The 19,394-nt window shown below is 41.8% G+C and overlaps 1 pseudogene; it reads right to left on the bottom strand.

Moving 5' to 3' along the window:
* Positions 1-15,203: 15,203 nt before the first annotated feature.
* On the bottom strand, positions 15,204-17,037 carry LOC125003555 (annotated as a pseudogene).
* Between the last annotated feature and the right edge of the window lie 2,357 nt (positions 17,038-19,394).

Genomic DNA, 19,394 nt, shown 5'->3' with positions numbered 1-19,394 from the left:
TCATGTAGAGTTGATCAAGACAACTTTCTGAAGTTCAGACGGAGCATCAGAATGAGGAAGAAAGAGGATTTAAGAGACTTTGAACGTGATCTGGTTGTTGGAGCCAGACAGGCTGGTCTGAGTATTTCAGAAACTACTGACCTACTGGGATTTTAACTAACAACCATCTCTAGGGTTTACAGAGAATGGTCCCAAGAAGAGAAAATCCTGTTGGATTCACCTGTTTGGAGTTTCCAGGTTTTAACCTTGTTCATTCTGAACCTTCAGCTCTGAACACATGATGAAACTCTGGATGAGTTCAACAGGAAATTTGTAAACTCACATCTTTTATTCTTTATTCAGGTTGATGAGATGCAGTTTGTCAGAGATCAGCTGTGATTCTCTGGGGCCAGCTCTGAAGTCCAACCCCTCCCATCTGAAACATCTGGACCTGAGTGACAACAACCTGAAGGATTCAGGAGTGAAGCAGCTGTGTGGTTTTCTGGAGAGTCCAGACTGTAGACTGGAGACTCTGGAGTGAGTTCACTGTCTGTTACTGTTGTAGATCTGATATGTTTAATCACCAACTGAATCTAATTCATGTTCCTCCATCAATCTGTAAATGTCCGTCAGTTCATCTTTTCTGTTTCCTTGTCTCCAAGTCTTTGTAGCAGAACGTGTAGAAAACGTCCACTGTTAGTTGTTGAAGTCAATGAATGTTTGTGATTAGAGCTGAAGAGTGACATCTGGATCCAGAAGATCCTCTCAACTCACATTTGTTTCAACTGACAAGGTTTTCTTGATCAAGTCCAAAGATTTCTTTGCTTTGTGTTTATTTCAAAGTGACTTGACTGATAATGTCTGATCATTGATATTGATCCTGTAATGAGGTCAGCAGCATCTTATTGATCTGTGTTGACATCAATAGTTGTCTGAATGTTGTGCTGACGTTTGGATGATGTCTGTAGAAGGCTGACCTGATGAAGATCCACTATAACACAAGGACAAAGTCACTCTACTCATTTTAGAGAACAGCTCATTGATCAGGACACATTTCAGACCTCAACACATCTGACTGATCATCAATCATTTAATCTTTTATTCTTTATTTAGGTTGATGAGCTGCAGTTTGTCAGAAATCAGCTGTGATTCTCTGGGACCAGCTCTGAAGTCCAACCCCTCCCATATGAAACATCTGGACCTGACTAACAACAACCTGAAGGATTCAGGAGTGAAGCAGCTGTGTGGTTTTCTGGAGAGTCCAGACTCTAGACTGGAGATTCTGAGGTCAGTCAGCTCTGATTCAATCAGTTTTCTTTTATTTATGAGGCAGTAACTAATATTCAGTCTCTGTTTGCTCCAACACTTGGATGAACCATGTGATGGTCTAGAAGCTGAAATATTCAATACTTCGTTTTGCTGCTGATGAAAGATGGAGCTGATCAATCAGCTGTTTGGTTGTTGGAGTCATTGATCAGGGAGCAGTAGCAAACATCTGCTGCTTCCACTTTCTAATGACTTTCTTCTTTTCTCTGGTTTCTCTCATTTTAAACTGAATCTCTTTGGATTGAAGACGTCACCTTGTCCGCTGAAAACTGTGATTCTTCTACTACTATATTTGATTTTAGTCAGAATTCAAGAGTTTTAGATTTCAAAGGTTTTTATTGTCACTTCTATATTGTCATAGAGTAGAATCAAAAAGCTGTTTCTCTCTCACCTTAAACATAGATATAAAATAGACACTAGAAACAAATAGAATAAATGTAATATATAAAATCCACTTCAGTCTATTATCAGTGTGATATATTACCAGCAGTAATAGTCAACATGGCAGCAGCTTGTTGAACTATGTCCATGGACAGTAATGAAAATGGTCCAGTCAGGTTTGACAACTCATTAAATGTAAAGATGAATAATGAAATGACGCTTCATGTTTAGTCCTCATTTAAATGACTCCATCATCACCTGAACTTCTCTTTGAATCTGGACCATCATTAGTCAACATTTCTCTGAACTTTGAGTAGAAGGTGAAATAAATGTCTAAGGGTTTTTAGTTGTGCTTGTAGAGATGGAGCCACGTCTTCATTGAAGCAGCAGCATGTTGTCATTAATATTCATGAGAGTTCTTCTTCTCTTCTTCTATTTGACTGTTTGAAGCTGCTTCCTGTTGGATTCACCTGTTTGGAGTTTCCAGGTTTTAAACTTGTTCATTCCGAACCTTCAGCTCTGAACACATGATGTAACTCTGGATGATTTCAACAGGAACTTTGAAAACTCACATCTTTTATTCTTTATTCAGGTTGATGAGCTGCAGTTTGTCAGAGATCAGCTGTGATTCTCTGGTCTTAGCTCTGAAATCCAACCCCTCCCATCTGAAACATCTGGACCTGAGTAACAACAACCTTAAGGATTCAGGAGTGAAGCAGCTTCTTGATCTTGTGGAGAGTCCAGACTATAAACTGGAGACTCTGAAGTGAGTAGACGGTTACAGTCAGTCCATGCTGCTTTCATCAGTATCATCCTAAACACAGTTAGTATCAAAGATCCAGTGTTTCCTGTAAACCTGCAGCTTCTCAGTGAAGCTGTGAGAGGAGAATGGAGACAGGCTTCAGGATTGGACAGAAAGACAGAGAGAGAGACAACAGTCAGCCAATCAGATGAGCCAGAAGCTTGTTGTGATCATGTGTTTGAGTTGATGTGAAGACGACTGTTGTTGTTGTGTTGATGTGTCCAGGAAATAAAGCTGGATTCCAGCTGACAGCCTTCCAAGATGTATAGAGACAGTGGTGGTCATTCATCACATCTGATCAACAACTGATCACAGCTCTGAGATCAGTCTGACTGAAGCCTGCACATCACAGAAGCAGCGTTACATTTAGTAACCATGAGTTTCTTAGTCAGCTGATCTTTGTTTCCATGGAGCAGCAGTAAATCCATCACTAAAGTGTTGGTGCAGTAATGAAGCGTTCAGGACTCTCAGCAGTTTCTTAGTGAAATCTGCAGAGGAAACAGACTTGATGCTAAAAGTCTCTGCAGGTCTGTGTGTGTTCACTCCAACACGTTAACATGAAGCTGAAAGGAAGCTGGCTGAGCTCCACAGCTGCTCCACTGCTGCTCTGAACAGGATTCAAGTCCCTGCTGCTCTTTCTACTGGATGTGATGATGAAGGGAAACACTCCTTCACCTCCTCTCTTCTTTCTCCTCCTCTCTACAGGTGGAGGTCATGGTGATAAACAGGAGGATGAGCTGTGTCCTGATGATCCAGAGGTTGAAGCAGACTCTGACTTGACCATGTTACTGGGAGGTGGAGAGCAGAGCTTCATCCACATGGTCTCCATTTAAGACCATCAACAGAGCTGCACTTCAACTCTTCACAGAGCTCCAACAAATCAAGTCCAGTCCCTCATCAATGATTCAGACACAAACCAAATATTGTCTCCTCCTCGTTACGTTCCTCCTACTTCATCCACACGTTTATTGGATCAGAGAATATCAGATATATCATCACATCACATGTGTAACACCCTTTAGTTACACACAGAGAGTAATCTCCAATATTTCCAGTTTAACTTTGTTGAGCAATACAGTCTGAATGAGTTTTTGGTTGTTGTAGTTCCTTGTTTTCACCAGCAGGGTGCCCAACAAACTGTCTCATAGATCATCAGCTATGTGTGAGATAACTAGATCAGGGCTGAGCAATTAATTTCTACAGGGGGCCACATGAAAAATCTGAACTGTGTTGGAGGCCAAACCAAATGATAACTTGAACGTAATTCTGCTCAATATTAATTTTCTCCCATTGTAAAAAGCTGTAAATTATATCTGTTGATAAGCTGCTACTGGTATTGGGAAACATAAGAATCCTCTGTAAATATTTATTTATATTTATTGGTTTTGCTGTAGGTTTAAGGGGAAAATGAAACACAATCGATCTGTAATTTTGAACGCATTGGAATGATGGAAATTTTGTCCTCTTTGGAAAACTTCAGTGAACCAAGGAGGGACCATGTAGCTACATGAATTATTTTCTGTATCTCAATAAATGACTTTATGATTGTTACCAGGAAACGAGACAACACCATTACAAAACTTTAAGTTTTAAACCAGGTTTAAAAATGGCTTAAAATTGGCAGTTTTATTCTAATATGTTTAAAAATGTTAAGGTTTTATTGCAATTTTAACACATGAAAGTTCCAATATTTAAGACAATATTAAACATTTAAGATACATTTTAACTTAAATGTGGCCTCAAATTTTAAGGCAGGCTCAGCAAGGACAGTGGGTGAACTGGGAGAGTGTAGTGAAAAGGAAGGTGTCGTGGAGAGAGATGTGGAGCATGGAGGCTAGTAGGATTAGATTTATGATAGGGGCAATTTATGATTTGCTGCCATCTCCCCAAAACCTAAACCAGTGGTTAAGGGAGGATGCTGCCTGCCCACTTTGTTCTTGTGCATGTACGCTCAGCCACATTTTGACAAGTTAGTCTCTCCCAAGGGAGATACACCTGGCACCAGGTTCTGAAATGCTGCGGATTGAAGCAGATTCCTCAGCTGCTAGAAAGGAGAATAAGCATATTATGTTTGTTCAGGAGGGAGATAAGGCCGGATCAGCGAGATTCAGGCATAATGCGGGGCAGCTAAGTGTGGGCGGAGCCTGGGAGCTGAGGACCGATTTAGATGGCGGTTTGAGCGTTCCACAACAGATAGCTGTGATCCTTAAACAACCAGACGTGCTGTTGTGGTCTGAGAAAGAAAGGATAGTTGTTGAGTTAACTGTCCCTTGGGGAGGCAGGGTTGAAGAGGCGCCGTGGATTTGTGGCGAAACTCGCCATTGCTCTCCTGTGTGATTTGGCATTCGCGGAAAAGAGCTTCTAAAGGAGTTTTGCCTTAAGGAATACCTACCTCAACTGCAAGAGTGTCAGAGATGGACAGGAGTGAGGAGGAATCTTGTCATCATCATTGACAGCACGGCACTTCGAAACTCTTGGCCTGTGCGACCAGTGATACAAACCTTCCCGGATCGTAAAGGATTGGTTCGTTAGGTGCGGATTAAACCCAGAGCAGCTGCCTGGAGCGGCCTATTACAAGGCTTTGCCTGCTGCAGGAGGCTGAAGCCACTTGAAGCTTAAGTTGTGACTTTGATTTTGTTTTTTTGTTTTTTTTTGACTGTTTAGAGATTCACCTTGGGTTTTTGAGTGTTTGACTGGTGAGACTGGACTTTTGAGTCATGTATTGATTCAAAAAGAAATAAGATTTCCCTGTGGATTATTAATGGACATTAATTGTTGAGCTTATTGTTGTTGAAAGTGTTTTTTGTTGTGTGCGTCTCCTACTTGGTACTGTATGTGAGTAATTATGTAGATTAACTCAATAATTAGGGGCTGGGTTGTAGGAGCCATACTGTTGCACTGGTGGATTATTCGCCTTTTTATTTTTGATTTAATTGGTCTGGTTGCCACGGTGATGCACAGGGCTTGGGTCACGTGGGCACTGGGGGATGATTGCCGTAGGTGATATAGGGAGCTGGTTCACCTGCACTGAGGGAGGAGAGAAGCGAGTGTTAGGTTGTTGACCGTTTTTGTTCAGTTGTTTGCTTTGTTACATATTCGCTACCAGTGTACACCTTCATCATCTTTTGGCGTATGTAATCTGAAAGTCACTGAAGTAGCTGCGATTGATTTATTAAATGCTTGAAACTCAACTCAACTTGCACCTCATCATGCTGTTCTCTTTTTGGAGTACTTATTATTATTATTTTTAATAAACTGGACATTTTTCCCTCACGCATCTGACTTGTGGTCATTGGCGGAGTGCTCCTCACAAAACTCCTCATTTTTACAAACAGGGGCCTACCACCCCTTGGTTACAAGTGGACATTCTGTTCTCAGGTGTTTTACTACAGAAATACCATCAGTACTTCCTGGTTCTAAAAGTCAGACTAGGATCTTATCTACCTGCAATAAAAAAATCTGTATCATGACTCTAAACCTTTCAACAGAACATTTCTGCTTCATCCTAAAATCATCATCTTCCATCAGGCCAGTTTAGGTTCAAGTTCTTTTGTTTTGTTTTTTTTTTTTTTTTTCATTTATATAGCATCTTAGAAGCAAAGAGCATTTGCACCAAAGTGCTTAAGATTCAACATGTCATAAACATGCAAATTACTGATCAACATTACTGTGTCAACAGATGAAATGCTTTTAACACCGAAGGTGACCAGATGAGGAAATAAAAACAGATCAAATGCCATTGAAAGCCAGGGAATAAAGATGGGTCTTAAGGTGCTTCTTAAAAGCCTCAACAGTCAAAACCCCTAATAGCTGAACATGACACAACCAACATATCATGGTCTGAGGGTTGTGGTAAGGATGTAAGGGAAATTCAGAGATATGAAGGGGTGAGACCATGGAGGGATTTATAAACAGGCGGAAGAATTGTAAAGAAGAATTATCCTTAAATGATCAGGGAGCCAGTTTAATGATGCAAGAATGGGAGTGATGTGGTCTCGCTTCTTTGACCTTGTTAATAACCGGGCGGCAGCGTTTTGGACTAGTTGGAGACGGGAGATGCTGTTCTGGGTAATACCTGAGTGTACAACACATTTTTTCAACTCTCTTCTCTCATCCTTCATGGGAGGACAGTCTCTCACCTCTACCCCCACACCTCCACCCCATCTACCGTGATCAAAGCTGGGAAAACTTCTCTCTGGCAAGGCTGTAATGGGGTCAGCCCCAGGGTGCTCAAAACCTGTGTCACCCAGCTCTGTGGAGTTTTTCAGCATGTCTTCAACATGAGCCTGAGTCTGCAGAGGGTCCCTGTGATGTGAAAGACGTCCTGCCTAGTTCCTGCGCCAAAGACGCCGCAACCCGGTGGCTTAAAGGACTACAGACTGGTGGCGCTGACCTCCCACATCATGCCCTTTAGAGACTCATCTTGGAGCAACTCCTGCCCTTGGTCAAGCCACTTTTGGACCCCCTCCAGTTCGCATACCAGCCCCAACTCAGAGTTGAGGATGCCATCATCTTCCTACTCAATCGTGTTTACGCCCACCTGGACAAGATGGCGAGTACTGTGAGAGTAATGTTCTTTGACTTCTCCAGTGCTTTCAACACCATCTGTCCGGCTCATCTGGGTGAGAAGATGATGGTGATGCAAGTGGATTCCCCCTTGGTGTCTTGGATGGTTGACTACCTGACTGGTAGACCACAGTATGTGCACCTGCAACGCTGTGTGTGTCAGACAGGCTGGTCAGCAACACTGGGGCCCCACAGGGGACTGTCCTCTCTCCCTTTCTCTTCCCCCTCTAAACCACAGACTTCAACCACTACACAGAGACCTGTTATCTCCAGAAGTTGTTAGATCCCCACAGGTAACAGCTTAGACAGCTTCTCCGTTTATATAGGGTTACGGCTTCACGTCAGCAGAGTATTACTCCAACTGAACTCAGTGACAGCACTACTCAAGCTGTAGGCGGGGTAACTCGCCTGGCTTCTAACCACCCTTAATTCTGACGTCTGACCCGCTTCCTCACGTCCCCCGGAACCACCAGTCAGGGAGGCTTCCCGAGGCTGGGTCCCAAGTTGAGTCCCATCAGTTGTGGTGGCTTACCCCTAATGGATCTGTGCACTTGGTACGTGCCAGGTTATAATTTAAAGGCTAGGCTGAAAGCCCTAGGGACATAAGGATAATTTTAAGTGGAATCGACTAGTGTGACCAATGAGAGCTAGGTGTCGGAGCTACCATTCAGGTTGCCTATAGTTTTACTGTCTTGAGTACCAGCAAAAAGGGAGAAATAATCATCAGCAAAGACTTCTTACCTTTAGAGCCAAATGTTATTTGCAGGTTCAGCTTAAGCCATTTGCAACAGCTCAATTAATCAATCAAATCCAAAATCAGACATTTGTTAACATAAAATATGAATATCAAATAATCAATTAAAATTCCAATCATGTAATACCTAATTAGAAATATCCCTATCAGATTTTGTTCTAAAAATTACTTAATCAAGAAAGAATTAGTCATGAGCCAGCCAGATGAAGTAGGGTTAATGTAAAAATGTCCAAAACTGTCCAAAAATCCTTTTTAGGGAAGAACAGGCGTCGAGTGAGCCGCATGGCCGATGCGACCACACCCAAACCCAGTCCTTTTACTGCCGCTGAACGAGGTAAAATAGGGAAGTATCGATGAATGATGATTCTCTCCTTAGGTAAATCCCTTAAATCCTTCGCAAATGGGTTCCAGTTGGTCTCCTTGACTCCATACAAAGTCCAAGAAGTAGAAATCCAAGGTGTGAAAGATCCTCCAACTTCGTCTGCTAGGCAGGGGGAATCCAGACCAAACCTTAAAAGCCCAAATAGCACTGTGAGGGAGTTGGCTCAGTCCACATGCAGCACAATCTGTCTAAGGTGAAATACTTCTGCATTTCCTTTTTTATACTCTTAAATCGAGACACATCCTATTTTCCACACATCACCATGACTAACCATCACCCCACCATTTTTATCCAATAGGGGTGTTACCTTCATGACTTATTAATTAATACTTAGACATTAGTTCATTCTCTGTACTTTTCCACTGTGTGTTTGGACATGTCCTGACCTGCTCTTAGGCCATAAGGTTTCAGTTCCCCTTTTTACCCCTACTGCCTGACATCTGTATCCTGTTTTTCTTATTCTGCTCCTGATTTCACACAACAACCAACATTGGTTACATTGCTTCAACTATTATTCATCTCACATTCTGTGTATAATAATCACTCGCTGAAAATCAACATGTTTAATCAGAATCATTCTTCAACGTAGTATTATTTCTTATATTCTGTTCATTCAGTTCCGATCATACACTTAGTACCGTGCTTCCCAGGCTGTTGGTCAGCTGAGATCTCAACTCACTTGACAAAGTTTTCTGATGACTCTGCAGTGGTTGAATGTATCAGAGGGAGACGAGGTGGAGTACAGGGCTGTTGTGGACAACTTTGTCACGTGGTGTGAGGAGAACCATCTACAGCTCAATGTGACAAAGACGAAGGAACTTGTGGTGGACCTGAGGAGGACCAAGGTACTGGTGACCCTGTTTCCATCCAGGGGGTCAATGTGGACATAGTGGAGGATTATAAGTATCTGGGGGGTCACATTGATAATACACTGGACTGGGGGAAGAACACTGACGCCCCCTACAGAAAGAGTCAGAATTGCCTCTATTTACTGAGGCGGTTGAGGTCTTTTAACATCTGCAGGACTATGATCAGGATGTTCTATGAGTCTGTGGGGGCCAGTGTTGTGTTCTGAGGCAGCAGGCTGAGGGTAGCGGACGCCAACAGGTTGAACAGACGGATACACAAGTGCCAATGACTTAGTAGGAGTGAAGCTGAAGCCTCTGACAGTGGTGTCAGACAGGAGAATGCTTCACAAGGTGAAAACCATCCTGGACAATGAGTCGAACCCACTCCATGACGTGCTGGCCAGACACAGGAGTTCTTTCAGCTCCAGAATGATCACACCACGATGACCCACAGAGACACAGGAAATCATTCCTGCCAGTGGCCATTAGCCTGTACAACTCCTCACTCTGAGGGTGTAGAACCCATGTTATTTATTTAATGTGCAATAATTCATTAATGTGCAATAATTCATGTTCACCTCATCTCATATACTAGTACACATTCACTGTATACTAGGGGACTCTGGTCTTACTATGTGCAATAATGTTTATAACTATAATCCAATGTTTATAACTATACTGACCCTGAGATTGTGCAATAACACATGAATAACTTCAATATTTTCATACACTTATATATTTCCTTATATATTTTTCACCATGTGTAATAATTTTTTGTCTGTAGAGCAATAACTCAGAACACAGGTTCACTTCACCTATACTTGTACATATTGTATGTATATATAGATATATTTCCTATATTTTTTACATTCTCTTATTTATTCTTATTGTCTCTTACCTATTCTGATTGCTCTTTGTTCTAAACACTGGTACACTTTGGGTTGGAGCTCTTTTTTTGCTCTTAAATTCATGTGGGTAGAAAGAGTTGAGGGCTAGGGAGGACACACGCTAGCTGGGGAGCACGCTAATGGTAAGGCTGGCTGAATAGTTTCTGAGTAGTTGGGAGATTATCTGGTTCGAACCATACGTAGGAGGTTGTAGTTTTTGGTTTCTGCTTCAGTTCACAAGTGCAGGGTGACTGCAAGACTGTTTGTAGTTTTAATTTTATGTCTGGGTGTGCAGGTCGTGGTTCTGTCCTGTATCCTCATCCTCATCCTCAAACTGAAAGTTCTTTATCTGGGATTTTGGCACCAGGAATTTTCTACAGTTTCTGCTACAAACACTCGTCTTAAACTAAAGAACATTTACAGATTGATGGAGGAAAGTTCTGTATGAAAATGAATAAGATTCAGTTGTTGATTAAACATATCAGATCTACAACAGTAACAGACAGTGAACTCACTTCAGAGTCTCCAGTCTACAGTTTGGACTCTCCAGTCCAGCAGACAGATGCTTCACTAAAGACTCCGTCAGTTCATTTCCACTCAGGTCCAGTTCTGTCAGATAGGAAGGGTTGGACTTCAGAGCGGAAGCCACAACTTCACAGTGAGTCTCCGAGAGTCCACATCCAGTAAGTCTGTGATTAGAAAACAGATAAGATCAGTTTTGAATCTGACTCAGCCACCGCATCAATGATGCTACTGTAACTGATAGGGCCTCTGTACTTGATTGCTTTTTTTCTGTTTTTTTTTTTTCTTTTCTTTTTTTGTGCCACTGGCTTCTCCCCCGATTGCTGTGTCCCGCCCTTAATCCTGTATATTTATGACCTAGAGTCTGACCAGGGGTCGGCAACCCACGGCTCTGGCTTATTGAACTTTTCGACCGCAGGTAAGCCAGTGATGGACAAATCCCTGTTATGTATGCATAAATACAATTTTGTTTTCTCTGTAGCAGTTCTTTCATTTCATAAATGCAACTCACTATAGGCTTTTTATACATAGCATAGAGGTAAAAAAACGATATATGCAGTGTTACGTTCAACCTGCCTTTCAGATTTCAAAATGTATTTGTGTGTATTCATAGAACACCTAGATGCTTGAATAATTATCAACCCATCTCCAGAGTTTTTAAGAGTTGCTGTTCAAACCCCTCTGGGTGGAAATAGCACAGTAAGAGATGATGCTTAAATCTGTTGTCTAATTTTGCTGTCTCAAAATCAGAATCACAAGCAACCCAGCATAATATATTTGTAGATTTTCAAATTTTTGATCTCTACATATTTTATACCAAATGTTTACGGGGATCATACTCCAGTTAGAGAGTTTAGCTAGAAACTTCCTTGTGAAGATCCCTGTCTCCTAGAATCGATGGTACGGGTTTACCTATTTGGATCTACTCCAGATCTTTCCATTCATTCCATCAATCTTACCATGTTGCCACTCTATAATAATCTTGCCACCTTTGTCAACAGAGAGCCTCAGTGTCTGTAACTTTACCCTTGGTCTTTTCTTTTCCCAAATAAAGTTTGAAATTAATCTGTTTCATCCAGTGAATGTTTTGAAGGTATTTCCCAGGTTGAAAAAAAAGAGCAATTTGGGCAGTATAGTCATCTTAATAATATCTATTCGGTTATATAAATAAATAGGAAGTGATGACCAGCGGTTTAAATCATTTTTAATATAAATTGTCAAAGGTGTGTAGTTATGATCATAAATCTTTCACATATCCTTGGATATATTTACTACTACATATTAAATAACTACAAATGTTTTCAGGTGATAGACAGTTGAAAGTGAGAGTTTGAGTTTCATGGTCTCAGTATGAACCAAATGTTTTTAGTAGGGCTAGTAAAGATCTATTTGGATCAGTGCATCAGCATAGGCACATATCTTATACTGCTCACCTCCCATGTCTTTGTCCTGTCTGATAGCCTGTTTTAGAAGTTCAATTAACAGGAAAAATAGGATGGGGCTAAGAGGACTTCTTTGTCTGCATCCTCTTTGGAGAAGAATAGTTTTGCATATATAACCATTTACTTTCATCCTGGTTGTTAGTGAATTGTATATGGATATGGATAAGTAATTCACAACCTGGCCTTTTTTCTTTTTATGGGATTATGTAACCCATTCATGTTAATCTCTTTAGGTCTTTAACAAAGTATCTGCTCTGAATTTACTGCAACGACCTGAATAACAACAAAAGTCTGTCTTTAAACCAACATGAGCTTTAAACAAGAACATATCATAACAGGCATGTGTGTGAAGTATGGTTTCAATTTCTAAGATAGAGGAGGAGGAAGCCTTCAGATTAGAAGGGTCCCCTCCTGGGGTACATGAACATGGGGACGATGACATGGGGACAAAAACAACATGACAGGGAACAAAACAGAACACAAACACACAACACAGTGTCAAAGTCCCGGGATCAAGAGTTATGGAAGATGGCTGGGGGGCCGGGCAGATATGGCGGGCCACTGCAGAGGCCAGTTGGAAAGTGTAGCTGGCACCGGAGCCGCCTCACAAGCTGCAAGATGGACTGTAGCAGGCTCTTGAGCAGAAACGTGGGTGCCAAAAAAGTGGCTTGGTGTGAGCCAGCGCTTGATTACCAGTGTCTACTCCAAAATCACTCAAGCTTTCTCTGTAGCCTCATCAATAAGGAGCTGTGTCTGCTGGATCCATACTCTTTGCATTGTTCTGTTTTGAGTTTTGATAGAGGACCTAAGTGCAGAGGTCTGTATCACGAAGCAGGATTGCGGACTTAGCGAGGTGACTTCAGGATTAACCCTGGGTTTCCGGTTTCATGAAGCTGGATTCATTCTTATTAAGGTAAGTTACCATGGTGACGTACTCTGAACAGCTAACCTGCTTTGGGTGGGGGTAACTTTCAGGATTTGTCTGAATTCGATAAAAGGCTCCACCCACCGGCCAATCAGCTGTTTAGGAAAGAATCACGTGTCCTTTCATTGAAGACCTGATTGAGATTGGAGCCCAAATCATGAGAAGAGCGTTACGACATGAACCCATCTTCCAGGAGATAATCACACAAAGAAGAGGATGTTTTATCCATTTTTCCACACTAAGCTCAAACACAACTCAGAATCAGGATCAGTTCAACAACAACTTAATGTACTGATATGATGTAATTGTGAATAATGCAAATAAGAAGTCCAATTCACCAGATGAAATGATGTCTTTGCTCTTGGTTTTAATTTGTTCCCACATTCTTTTTACTCCAGAGGGGTTACATCTGGGGGAATGAGACTAACTGTCATACATGCAATTCATCTATGTAGCGCTGTGATTGGGATTCATGGCTTTGTTAAATTTAAACTAATTGAGCCATTGATGTGTAACTTATGCATTTATGCAATCTGCAGTCCTTTACCATGCCATTTGGCAACTCTTCGGTGCAGTCATGGTGTTTGACTTTTTGGTGAGACCAACGTCATGAAACGACTTATCCAGATTGTGAATGTTGTGTATAGGTTGGGAGTAACCCTGGGTAAGCTGAGCTCACTTCGTGATACAGGCTTCAGGACTAAGGTGATGAGGCCAGTGTTCAAACAAAAGGTATTTAATAAAGACAAGATGTAAAGAAAAGGTACTGCAGACACAGCAGGATAATTAAAAATCATATGGAGCAGAAAAAAGCATGGCTGGTGGCAGACAGGTCGGTGACAGTGGTGTTAAGCTTCAGGCTATCTTCTCTAAAAGAGGCTAGCTCACTTTTCAGTTGTAATATGTTTTCAGTCTTTCTCCACATCAACTCGGACCTGCATTTCAGCAATGATGTTAGCTTAGATAGCCTCAATGTCCATGAGCACACTTACTTTGCTAGCACTGCTGTCATTCTCCACACATTTACTCTCGTCTCCAAATTTGCTATATTTTTCCTTTATTTTGTCTGTCTCTTTCTCCGTCTCATGCTTTGTTTATAGTAGTTTATAAGTAGGTTTAAGTCATGTAATTGTTGAGAGAGAAATAAAACCCTGGGAGATAAAAAAATTATTCTGCTATTACACAGGTTGAGATGTTACGGCTGTGTGTCAACCGGCACATTTTCCCTCTGCAAAACACAAGCCTAGCCAACAACAGCAGGTAGTGTGCGGCACCTCCCTTCAATGATATTTTGTGAAGTTAGGCCCACGACACCTCAAGAAGGCTTAATAGTGAGCTCCTGCGTCCTGGAGTCACCCCCTCCATGCAGTCACCACGAAACCGTGTGACTTTCAACCGAGAGATTAGCTTATCCCTACTACTAGCTACTGAAACTACTTAGGTAGCCTTACCCATAGCATGCTCCCAAGCCAGGATGTTTCCTCCTTAAAGACAGCCACTCACTTGTTCGCTCTGCTACCAGGGACATGTTATTTACTGTGACCCTCTATTCTCTCCCGCGAATGCCCAAATCACAGAGAAGAATATTGGTGGATTTTGCCACAAATCCATGGAAATCCACTGCATGTGGGCCCTCCACCCTCATTGTTCAGCTTCTGCTGCCATCTTTGAATATCTAGCTTTCGTGCGCTCATTAGCCTCCTCAACTCTGTCTTCCCACAGGACAGTAAGCTCAACAAAATACACTATCTTCTCTACTTCCGACCACAACAGCAAGTCCAGTCTCAGCCAGGGACTCACTATCTGCACTGGGACATGTAATGTCATGCATTTTTTGACAAATAATGTAAAATTAGACCACAAATAAAGTGATACGTCATTTGAGTGTGGTAATTATGTTCAATGTAATTTCAGTTAAAACCATTGAGGGATCCCCCAGCATCCTTCATAGTAAAATTGACTTCAGTTGTCTTTCAAAAATGATGCTACACTACTTCTAAAGTAACTCATTACTTTTAACAGATTTACATGAAGTTCCCATCGCACAAATGAAGAAAAATTTATTATTAATAAAAATATAAAATTGGGCAGTTATTACAAATACATAACACAAAACAAATTATTGCAACTAACTAAAACCTCTGCATCAAGACTCACCAAGCCTTTTTGCAGTTCCTTACAACGAAAGTTTCTCTTTAAGAGATGAAAAAAAAGATAACCAACTAATAAATCTACATATTAATTTTCACAGTATTTTAGAAATCTTCTGAAAACAAGTCATTCACGTAATGTAAAATGTTTAGGGTAAACCCAAGAACAATGACAATAATCCGTATCATGTTTGAAGAACTACTAATCTCCTCTGATTGATTCTGTTAATGATCAGGACTCAGCGAGCCTTTCTGCAGTTCCTCACAGCTGGGATCAGTCTCCGTCGTCCCTCCTTTGACGTGTTGTACTGATTCAGGTCCAACTCATCCAGAACCTCCTCTGACATCTGCAGCATGTAGGCCAGAGCTGAGCAGTGGATCTCAGAGAGTTGTTTTGATCTGTTCTGAACTCTTGGATCTCTTGATGAACTGAGAGGTCGTTCATCTCCATCAGACAGTGGAAAATGTTGATGCTTCTGTCAGGAGAGATTTCACCAGTATTCATCTCCTTCAGGTTGTTGATGACCCTCTGGATTTGCGGACTGTTCTTTGTCTGACCCAGCAGACTTAAGAGTGTCTGGTTGGACTCCAGAGAGAGGCCATGAAGGAAGCGAACAAACAGGTCCAGGTGACCATTTTTACTGAGCAGGGATTTCTCCATGGCTTCACACAGGAAGTCATCTAGAGACACAGCTGGGCTCCTTTCCAAGATACTGAAGAATCTTCTGGAGAGATGACAAATTTCCTGTTTCCTTCTCTTGGTATTTGTTCCTCAGGAAGTCCTCCAGTACCTCTGTCTTCTTGTTGGTGTAACAGTGGAACATGTAGACTGCAGCCAGAAACTCCTGAACGCTCAGATGAACAAAGCAGTAGACTGATTTCTGGAAGATCACACTCTCTCTTTTGAAGATCTCTGTACAACTCCTGAGTACACTGAGGCCTCTGTCACATCCAGACCACAGCGCTCCAGGTCCTCTTGGTAGAACATGATGTTTCCTTCCTCCAGATGTTCAAACGCCAGCCTCCCCAGCTTCAGAAGAACTTCCCTGTCAGCCTCCATCAGCTCCTGTGGACTTGTCTCATGTCCCTCATGGTACTTGTTCTTCTTCCTCTTTGTCTGAACCATCACAAAGTGTGAGTACATGTCAGTCAGGGTCTTGGGCAGCTCTCCTCTCTGCTCTGTAATCAACATGTGCTCCAGAACTGTAGCAGTGATCCAGCAGAAGACTGGGACTCCACACAGGATGTGGAGGCTCCTGGAGGTCTTGATGTGGGAGATGATTCTGATGGACAGCTCTTCATCACTGAACCTCCTCCTGAAGTACTCCTCCTTCTGGGCGTCAGTGAAGCCTCGTACTTCTGTTACCCTGTCAACACATGTAGGAGGGATCTGATTGGCTGCTGCAGGTCTGGAAGTGATCCAGACCAGAGCCGAGGGAAGCAGGTTCCCCTTGATGAGGTTTGTCAGCAGCACGTTGACTGATGCCTTCTGTGTGACGTCAGACACAACCTCACTGTTGTTGAAGTCCAGTGAAAGTCTGCTTTCATCCAGGCCGTCAAAGATGAACAAAGGTTTCCAGACAGCCAGTTTATCTGCTGTGACCTTCTGTAATGTTAAATGGAAAACATGGAGCAGCCTGAGAAGACTGTACTGCTCATCTTTGATCAAGTTCAGCTCCCTGAACGAAAGCACAAACACCACACTGACATCTTGGTTTTCCAAACCCTCTGCCCAGTCCAGAGTGAACTTCTGCACTGAGAAGGTTTTTCCAACGCCAGCGACGCCGTAGGTCAGAACCACTCTGATGCGTCTCTGTTGGTCAGGTAAGGCTTTAAAGATGTCATGGCACCTGATTGGAGTGTCATGGAGGGCCTTCATCTTGGAAGCTGTCTCAAGCTGCTTCACCTCATGTTGGGTATTAACCTCTTCACTCTGTCCCTCTGTGATGTAGAGCTCAGTGTAGATCCTGTTGAGGAGTGTTCCTCTTCCTCTCACATCAGTTCCTTCAGTCACATGTTCACATCTCCTCCTCAGACTGATCTTATGTTTATCTAAAACCTTCTGCAGACCAACATCAGCAGGAAAAAAAGAACAAACATGAGACAGAAAGTCATCCCTGTTTGAAGTCACAAAGAACAGAGAACTGATTTAAATGAGTTGTAAATAGCTTTTCCTATTCACAAAGAAATGTTTTTATATGAAACATTACCATTGAATCGACAAAAGGTTGACCTACATCAACTTGTCTGCAGCTCTTAACAACAACAGTGAGCTGTTAAATGAAGTCTCCTTGATGTAGAACACAACACTGCGTCTGTAATAAAACATCAGCCTTACTTTGTACAGTGCCGCTCTGACTGGCTGTCTGCCATCCAGGTCTTGATCTGGGTCTTTGTCCACACTGGGGACAGGAGGAGTGTCCTGATGAAGCAGACTGGTCCCAGTATGAGGTGATGCACTGTCTGCAGAACCAGTGTCCACAGCTGCTAGAGACTGGATCCTTCAGGACATCCTGACACAAAGCACAGCAGGACAGCTGCTCCTCCACAGAAACAGGACTCCTCTTCCTCTCTCTGTCAACACATTTCTTCATCACTAACATAATTTACACGTTGTTGGTGAAACATATCAACATTTGACATCACTGTCCAGAAGCTCAGACGCTCACAGAGAACAGGAACAGTTTGAATTGACTTCCTTAGGTTTCAACTCTCCTGTTTTCATCAACACCAATCAACTGCTTTTCCTATCTGTCTGTCTTATTAGTGATTGATCTGTTTGCTGTTAACACAAACTCAACACTTCCTTCTGAGACTTCACAGTAAAAGCCTTCCATCAAAGAGAGCTGTTTCTGTCCTTCACTGTTTCATCTTGAGTTAGTTCAGTCTGAACTGAGCTTAGAAGAGTCTAACAAGTGTTTCTGATAGTGAACTGGACTGATAGGGAGGACTAATCAGATAAAGATCACACTCTAACTATACTGGCTAGTTGCTACACAATGACTATGGGAGGAGGAGAAAACTGTAGTTCAGTCCATCCACTAGTAGCCAGCTGGAAATCTGTACACACTTCAACATTAGGACAAATATATCTGAATATTGATGAGTGGACGTTCTTTAATGGAGGTTCTCAGGTGTTTTACTACAGAAATACCATCAATACTTCCTGGTTCTAAAAGCCAGACTAGAATCTTACCTACCTGCACTAAATCATCTGCATCATGACTATAAATCTTTCAGCAGAACATTTCTGCTTCATCCTAAAATCATCATCTTCCATCAGGTCAGTTTACAGTAGAAACATTCTCTTACTTTGTGTCTGAGGGTCCAGGTTCTTCACTGAAGTTTATAATTATATCTTTGGATCCGTCACTCTTCATAGACAGACATCTGGATGCTCTAGACTCTGCTCCATCCTCCTCTTCCTCCATCTGCTGGACTTCATTCAGTCTGAGAGTAAAACCAGTTTACATCAACTTTAGTTATATGATTTCTTCATTCACCAGAAACTTCTAAAACCCCTTAAAACCACTCTGATGAAATTTATGAGTTCATATTACAACAACATTCAGTGTGCCTCTGCTTCTTGTTCTCCATGTGAACATTGTTCCTTTGTTGTCCATCTAGATTTCTTTATTCCTGGTTATTGTGTCTCTGTAAATAGTCCAGGATGTGAACCAGTGAATGGTCACTCAGACTCTTCCCTCTAACTGGCAGCATGTCTATAATGAACACATCAGCTGCAGAACATTCTTATTAAATGATGACATGATGGACAGAGTCATCAACAATATTTACACTTGTTCTTGTATGTGTAGTAATGCTGTATTATCTGTTCAAAGAAAGGCCCCACTAAGGATTGAGTCTGGTAATATTTACTTATTTATCCTTTTTTTTTTTTTTTTTTTTTTGATTTTAGTGATTAATGAGCATTGATTTTCTGATTGATCTGATTGTTATGTGTCCATGCCCATGTATGTGAATGATTAACTGTGTGTGTGGTGCATGAAAAGCTGCAAATGAATTGCTCTCTTGGGATAAATAAAGCTCTCTGACTCAGAATCTGAATTTAATCTGTATCCAGACTTGCTGGACACCGATTGGACAGATGCGGACTTGTTGACAAGGACACACACTGACCAACACAAACTTGCAGGTATGGATTCATTGCTTTTCCAGTTTTTCCAATATTCTAAAGTCCAGCTGCTCACAAAGTAGTTTTCTGTCCTTGTGTAACACTGCTCACACACTGAACTGAGTCTTGTCCCGACATGGAACCCAAAACTGGTCCAACCTGCTCTGCTCTATAAAATTCAACTACACTTTGAGTTTTAAGGTTCAGAATTCAAGAGTCTTTATTGTCATTTTGAGAATCTATCTATCTATCTATCTATCTATCTATCTATCTATCTATCTATCTATCTATCTAT

Source organism: Mugil cephalus, chromosome 2 (genome assembly GCF_022458985.1).
Source record: "Mugil cephalus isolate CIBA_MC_2020 chromosome 2, CIBA_Mcephalus_1.1, whole genome shotgun sequence".
NCBI lineage: Eukaryota > Metazoa > Chordata > Actinopteri > Mugiliformes > Mugilidae > Mugil > Mugil cephalus.
Note: the sequence above shows the minus strand (reverse complement) of the source record. Positions and strands in the feature narration are given on the sequence as shown.